Raw genomic sequence first — 8,667 nt, 5'->3', positions numbered from 1 at the left:
ATACTCAGTTTTTTCTCCGGCTCGGTGAACATCAATACTGGCAAAATTTCGAACGGGTCCGGGGGTGGCGTCAGGGCATAATTATTGATCCGAATCTTTCGTAGGGTTATAAAATATTGTATGGAAGTTTCCACGAACAGAATTTCTTATCCGATTGAGTGGTTCAATCCATACAGTTTTTTCTGCGGCTCGTTGAACATATACCCATTTGGCAATACTCGCAAAATTTCGAACATGCCCCAGGGTGGCGTCACGACATATTTATTGATCCGATTCTTTCGTAGGGTCATAAAATATTGTATGGAAGTCTTTGAGACTTAATTTCTGATCCGATTCAGTGATTCGACTCAATCTCAGTTTTTTCTCCGGCTCGGTGAACATACCCCTTTGGCAATACTGGAAAAACTTCGAACGGGCCCCGTGTTGCGTTAGGGCATAATTATGGATCCGTTCCTTTCGTAAGGTCATCAATTATTGTATGGAAGTCTCCAAAACCGAACTTATGATCCGATTCGGTGGTTCGACCCATACTCAGTTTTTTCTCCGGCTCGTTGAACATACCTATTTGGCAATAATGGCAAAATTTTTGAACGGGCTGCGAGGTGGCGCTAGGGCATAATTATAGATTCGATTCTTTCGAAGGATCATAAAATATTGTATGGAAGTCTCCAAGACCGAATTTCTGATCCGATTCAGTGGTTCGACTCATACTCAGTTTTTCTCCGGCACGGTGAACATACCACTTTGTTAATACATGCAAAATTTTGAACGAGCCCCGACGTGTCGTCAAGGCATAATTATTGATCCGATTTTTTCGTAGGATCATAAAATATTGTATGCAAGTCTCCAAGACCGAATTTCTGATCCGATTTAGTGGTTTGACCCATACTCAGTTTTTTCTCCGGCTCGTGAACATATACCCCTTTGGCAATACCGGCAAAATTTCGAACGGGCCCCGAGTTGGCGTCAGGGCATAATTATTGATCCGATTCTTTCGTAGGGTCATAAATATTGTATGGAAGTTTCCTAGACCGAATTTATGATCCGATTCAGTGTTTCAACCAATACTCAGTTTTTTCTCCGGCTCGGTGAACATACCCCTTTGGCAATACTCACTAAATTTCGAACGGGCCTCGGGGTGGCGTCAGGGTATAATTATTGATCTGATTATTTCGAAGAGTCATAAAATATTGTATGAAAGTTTCGAAGACCGAATTTCCGATCCGATTCAGTGATTCGACCCATACTCAGTTTTTTCTACGGTTCGGTGAACATACCCTTTGGCAATACTGGCAAAAATTCAAATGGATGCCGGGGTGGCGTGAGGGCATAATTATTGATCTGATTCATTCGTAGGGTCATAAAATATTGTATGGAATTCTCCAAGACTGAATTTATGATTCGATTATGTGGTTCAAACCATACTCAGTTTTTTCTCCGGCTCCTGAACATACCCTTTTGGCAATACTGGCAAAATTTCGAACGGGCCCCTGGGTGGCGTCCGAGCATAATTATTGAACCGATTTTTTCATAGGGTCATAAAATATCGTATGGAAGTCTACAATACCGAATTTCTTATCCGATTCAGTGGTTCGACCCATACTTAGTTTTTCCTCCGGCTCGGTGAACATACCACTTTGGCAATACCAACAAAATTTCGAACGGGTCACAAGGTGATGCCAGGGCATATTTATTTATCTGATTCTTACGTAGGGTCATAAAATATTGTACGGAAGTCTCCAAAACCGAATTTCTGATCCGATTCAGTGGTTCAACTTTTACTCAGTTTTTTCTCCGGCTCAGTGAACATACCACTTTGGCAATGCTAGAAAAATTTCGAACGGGCCGCGGGCCGGCGCCAGGGCATAATTATTGATCCGATTCTTTTGTAGGTTAATAAAATAATGTATGGAAGTCTCAAAGACAGATTTTATGATCCGATTCAGTGGTTCGGTCCATACTCGGTTTTTTCTCCGGCTCGGTGAACATACCCTATTGGCAATACTGACAAACTTCCGAACGGGCCCCGGGGTGGCATTAGGGTATAATTATTGATTCGATTCTTTCGAAGGGTCCTAAAATATTGTATGGAGGTTTTCAAGACCTAATTTCTGATCTGATTCAGTGGTTCGGCCCATACTAAGTTTTTCTCCGGCTCGGTGAACATACCCTTTTGGCAATAGTGACAAAATTTCGAACGGGCCCCGGGGTGGCGTCAGGGCATAATTATTGATCCGATTCTTTCGTAGGGTCATAAAATATTGTATGGAAGTCTACAAGACCGAATTTATGATTCGATTTAGTGGTTCGACCCATACTTAGTTTTTTTCCGGTTCGGTGAACGGAAATACTTGCAAATTTCGAATGGGCCCCGGGGTGGCTTCAGGGCATAATTATTGACCCGATTCTTTCGTAGGGTCATAAAATAATGTATGGAAGTCTCCAAGAAAACTGAATTTCTGATCCTATCGAGTGGTTCGACCCATACTCAGTTTTTTCTGCGGCTCGGTGAACATACCCCTTTGGTAATACTGGCAAAATTTCGAACGGGCCCCGGAGTGGCGTCAGGGCATAGTTATAGAACCGATTTTTTCATAGGGTCATAACATACCGTATGGAAGTCTACAAGACCAAATTTCTGCTCCGATTCAGTGGTTCGAACCATACTCAGTTTTTTTTCCGACTCGTGAACATATACTTCTTTGGCAATACCGGCAAAATTTCGAACGGGCCCCGGGGTGGAGGCAGAGCATAATTATTAATCCGATTCTTTCGTAGGGTATAAAATATTGTATGGAAGTTTCCAAGACAGAATTTATGATCCGATTCAGTGGTTCGGCCCATACTAAGTTTTTTTTCCGGTTCAGTGAACATACCACTTTGGCAATACTCTAGAAAAATTTCGAATGGGACGCGGGCTGGCTCCAGGGCATAATTATTGATCTGATTCTTTTGTAGTGTAATAAAATATTGTATGGAAGTCTCCAAGACAAAATTTATGATCCGATTCAGTGGTTCGGCCCATACTCAGTTGTTTATCCGTCTCGGTGAACATACCCCATTGGCAATACTGACAAATTTCCGAACAGGCCACGGGGTGGCGTTAGGGCATAACTATTAATCCGATTCTTTCGTAGGGTAATAAAATATTGTATAGAAGTTTCAAAAACCGAATTTCTGATCCGATTCAGTGGTTCGGCACATACTAAGTTTTTTCTCCGGCTTGGTGAACATACCCTTTTGGCAATACTGGCAAAATTTCGAACGGGCCCCAGGGGCGTCAGGGCATAATTATTGATCCGATTCTTTAGTAGGGTCATTAAATATTGTATGGAAGTCTCCAAGACCAAATTTATGATCCGATTCAGTGGTTCGACCCATACTCAGTTTTTTCTCCGGTTCAGTGAACGACAATACTGGCAAAATTTCGAACGGGCCACGGGGTGGCGTCAGGGCATAATTATTGATCCAATTCTTTCATTGGGTCATAAAATATTGTATGTAAGTCTCCAAGAACCGAATTTCTGATCCGATTGAGTGGTTCAACCCATACTCAGTTTTTTCTGCGGCTCGGTGAACATACCCCTTTGGCAATACTGGCGAAATTTCGAACATGCCCCGGGGTGGTGTCACAACATATATATTGCTCCGATTTTTTCGCAGTGTCATAAAATATTATTTGGAAGTCTCCAAGATCGAATTTATGATCCGATTCAGTGGTTCGACCCATACTCCATTTTTTCTCCGGCTCGTGAACATATACTCCTTTGGCAATATCGGCAAAATTTGGAACGGGCCCCGGGGTGGCGTCAGGGCATAATTATTAATCCGATTCTTTCGTAGGGTCTTAAAATATTGTATGGAAGTCTTCAAGACCGAATTTATGATCCGATTTAGTGGTTCGACCCATACTAAGTTTTTTCTCCGGTTCGGTGAACGGCAATACTGGCAAAGTTCGAACAGGCCCCGGGGTGACGTCAACGCATAATTATTGATCTGATTCTTTCGTAGGGTCATAAAATATTGTAAGGAAGTGTCCAAAACCGAATTTCTAATCCGATTCAGTGGTTCGACCCATACTCAAATTTTTCTCCGGCTCGGTGAACATACCACTTTGTTAATACAAGCAAAATTTCGAACGAGCCTCGGTGTGGCGTCAGGGCATAATTATTGATCCGATTTTTTCGTAGGGTCATAAAATATTGTATGGAAGTCTCCAAGACCGAATTTATGATCCGATTCAGTGGTTCGACCAATACTCAGTTTTTTCTCCGGCTCGTGAACATATACCCCTTTGGCAATACCGTCGAAACTTCGAACGGGCCGCGGGGTGGCGTCAGGGCATAATTATTGATCCGATTCTTTCATAGGGTCATAAAATATTAAATGGAAGTTTCCAAGGCCGAATTTATGATCCGATTTAGTGGTTCGACCCATACTTAGTTTTTCTCCGGATCGGTGAACATACCCCTTTGGCAATACTCGCAAAATTTCGAACGGGCCTCGGGGTGGTGTGAGGGTATAATTATTGATCTGATTCTTTCGTAGGGTCATAAAATATTGTATGAAAGTCTCGAAGGCCGAATTTCTCATCCGATTCAGTGGTTCGACCCTTACTCAGTTTTTTCTACGGCTCGGTGAACACATTTAGCAATACTAGCAAAATTTCAAATCGGCGCCGGGGTGGCGTGAGGGCATAATTATTGATCCGATTCTTTCATAGGGTTATAAAATATAGTATGGAAGTTTCCAAGACCGAATTTCTGATCCGATTCAGTGATTCCAGTCATACTCAGTTTTTTCTCCGTCTCGGTGAACATACCCCCTTGGAAATACTCGCAAAATTTTGAACAAACCGTGGGGTGCCGTCCGGGCATTATTATTGATCCGATTCTTTCGTAGGGTAATAAAATATTGTATGTAAGTCTCCAAGACGGAATTTATGATCCGATTTAGTGGTTCGGCCCATACTCAGTTTTTTCTCCGGCTCGGTGAACATAGCCCCTTGGCAATACTGGCAAAATTTCGAACGGGCCCCGGGGTGGCGTTAGGGCATAATTAATGATCTGATTCTTTCGTTGGGTTATAAAATATTGTATGGAAGCCTCCAAGGCCGACTTTATGATTCGATTTAGTGGTTCGACCCATACTCAGTTTTTTCTCTGACTCGGTGAACATACCCCTTTGGCAATACTGGCAAAATTTCAAACGGGCCGCGGGGTGGCGTCAGGGCATAATTATTGATACGATTCTTTCGTATTTGTATAAAATAATGTATGGAAGTCTCCAACACCGAATTTCTGATCCGATTCAGTGGTTCAACCCATACTCAGTTTTTTCTTCAGCTCGGTGAACATACCCCTTTGGCAATACTAACAAAATTTCGAACGGGCCCTGGGTTGGCGTCAGGGCATAATTATTGATCCAATTCTTTCGTAGGGTCATAAAATATTGTCTGGAAGTCTCCAAGACCGAATTTATGATCTGATTTACTGGTTCGACCCATACTCAGTTTTTTTTCGGTTCGGTGAACGGCAATACTAGCAAAATTTCGAACAGGCCCCGGGGTAGCGTCAGGGCATAATTATTGATCCCATTCTTTCGTAGGTTCATGAAATATTATACGGAAGTCTCCAAGAACCGAATTTCTTATCCGATTGAGTGGTTCGACCCATACACAGTTTTTTCTGTGGCTCGGTGAACATACCTCTTTGACAATACTGGCAAAATTTCGAACATGCCCCGCGGTGGTGTCACGGCATATTTATTGATCCGTTTCTTTTTTAGGTTCATAAAATATTGTATGGAAGTCTCCAAGACTGAATTTCTGATTTGATTCAGTGATTCGACTCATACTTAATTTTTTCTCCCGCTCGGTGAACTTACCTCTTTGGCAATACTAGCAAAATTTCGAACGGGCCCCGGGTTGCATTAGTGCATAATTATATATCAATTTCTTTTGTAGGGTCATAAATTATTATATGGAAGTCTCCAAGACCGAATTTATGATCCGATTAAGTGGTTCAACCCATACTCAGGTTTTTCTCGGGCTCGGTGAACATACCCATTTGGCAATACTGGAAAATTTCGAACAGGCCGTGGGGTGACGTCAGGGCATAATTTTAGATTCGATTCTTTCAAAGGATCATAAAATATTGTATGGAAGTCTCCATGACTGAATTTCTGATCCAATTCAGTGGTTCGACCCATACTCAGTTTTTTCTCCGACTCGGTGAACATACCACTTAATTGATACAGGCAAAATTTCAAACGAGCCCCGGCGTGGCGTCAATGCATAATTATTAATTCGATTTTATCGTAGGGTCATAAAATATTGAATAAAAGTCCACAGGACCGAATTTCTATTCCGATTCAGTGGTTCGACCCATACTCAGTTTTTTCTCCGACTCGGTAAACATACCCCTTTGGCAATACAGGAAAAATTTTGAACGGACCCCGGGGTGGAGTCAGGGCATAATTATTGATTCGATTTTTCGTAGGGTCATAAACTATTGTATGGAAGTCTCCAAGACCGAATTTTTGATCCGATTCAGTGGTTCGACCCATACTCAGTTTTTTCTCCGGCTCGGTGAACATCCCCAATACTTGAAAAATTTCGAACGGGCCCCGGAGTGGCGTCAGGGCATAAATGTTGATCCGATTCTTTCGTAGCGCCATAAAATATTGTATGGAAGTCTCCAAGCACCGAATTTCGTATCCGATTGAGTGGTTCGACCCATACTCAGTTTTTCTGCGGCTCTGTGAACATACCCCTTTGGCAGTACTGGTAATATTTCGAACAGGCTCCGGGGTGGTGTCACGGCATATATATTGATCTGATTCTTTCGTACGGTCATAAAATATTGTATGGAAGTCTCCAAGACTGAATTTTTGATCCGATTCACTGATTCGAGTCATACTCAGTTTTTTTCTGGCTCGGTGAACATACCCCTTTGGCAATACTGGTAAAATTTCGAACGGGCCCCGGGTTGTGTTTGGGCATAATTATTGATCTGATTTTTTCGTAGGGTCATAAAATATTGTATGTAAGTCTCCAAAACCGAATTTCTGATCCGATTTAGTGGATCGACCAATACTCAGTTTTTTCTCCGGATCGGTGAACATACCCTTTTGGCAATACTGCAAAAATTTCAAACGGGCCCGAGGAGGCGTCAGGGCATAATTATTGATCCGATTCTTTTGTAGGGTTATAAAATATTGTATGGAAATCTCCAAAACCGAATTTCTGAGCCGATTAAGTGGTTCGACCTATACTCCGTTTTTCCTCTTGCTCGGTGAACTTACCCCTTTGGCAATACAGGCAAAATTTCGAATGAGCCGCGGTGTGGCGCTAGGACATATATATTGATCCGATTCTTTCGTATGGTCATAAAAATATTGAATAGAAGCCTCTAGGACCGAATTTCTGGTCTGATTCAGTGGTTCGGCCGATACTCAGTTTTTTCTCCGACTCGATGAACATAACCTTTTGGCAATACTGAAAAAATTTTGAACGGGCCCCGGGGTGGAGTCAGGGCATAATTATTGATTCGATTTTTTGTAGGGTCATAAACTATTGTATGGAAGTCTCCAAGACCGAATTTCTGATCCGTTTAAGTGGTTCGACCCATAATCAGTTTTTTCTCCGGCTCGGTGAACATCCTCTTTTGGCAATACTAGCAAAATTTCGAACAGGCCCCGGGGTGGCGTCAGTGCATAATTATTGATCCGATTCCTTTGTAGGGTCATAAAATATTGTATGGAAGTCTCCAAGCACCGAATTTCTGATCCGATTGTTTGGTTCGGCCCATATTCAGTTTTTTCTGCGGCTCGGTGAACATACACCTTTGGCAATACTGGCAATATTTTGAACAGGCCCCGGGGTGGCGTCACGGCATATTTATTGATCCGATTCTTTCGTACGGTCATAAAATATTGTATGGAAGTCTCCAAGACAATTTCTGATCCGATTCAGTGATTCGACTCAGACTCAGTTTTTTTCCGGCTCGGTGAAAATACCTTTGGCAATACTGGCAAAATTTCGAATGGACCGCGGGGTGGCGTAATGACATATTTGTTTATCGTATTCTTTCGTATGTGTATAAAATAATGTATGGTAGTATCCAAGACCGAATTTCTGATCCGATTCAGTGGTTCAACCCATACTCAGTTTTCTCTCCGGCTCGGTGAACATACCCCTTTGGCAATACTGGCAAAAATTCTAACGGGCCGCGGGGTGGTGTCAAGGCATATTTATTGATCCGATTATTTCGTATGTGTATAAAATATTGTATGGAAGTCTCCAAGACCGATATTCTGATCCGATTGAGTGGTTCAACCCATACTCAGTTTTTTATCCGGTTCGGTGAACATACCCCTTTGGCAATACTGGTAAAATTTCGAACGTGCTCCAGGGTGGTGTCAGGGCATAATTATTGATCAGAGTCTTTCTTATGTCTATATACTAGCAAAATTTCGAATGGGCCCCGTGGTAGCGTCAGGGCATAATTATTGATCCGAGTATTTCGTATATGTATAAAATATTGTATGGAAATCTCGTAGTCCGAATTTCTGTTCTGATTCAGTGTTTCGACCCATAATTAGTTATTTCTCAGCCTCGGTGAACATAACCCTTCGGCAATACTCGCAAAATTTCGAATAGGCCCC

Source organism: Bidens hawaiensis, unplaced genomic scaffold (genome assembly GCF_021521415.1).
Source record: "Bidens hawaiensis isolate Kalapana, Puna unplaced genomic scaffold, B.hawaiensis_p1.1 tig00056061_1, whole genome shotgun sequence".
In the NCBI taxonomy this organism is placed as follows: domain Eukaryota; kingdom Viridiplantae; phylum Streptophyta; class Magnoliopsida; order Asterales; family Asteraceae; genus Bidens; species Bidens hawaiensis.
The sequence above is the reverse complement of the archived record's forward strand: the minus strand, read 5'-3'. Positions refer to the sequence as shown.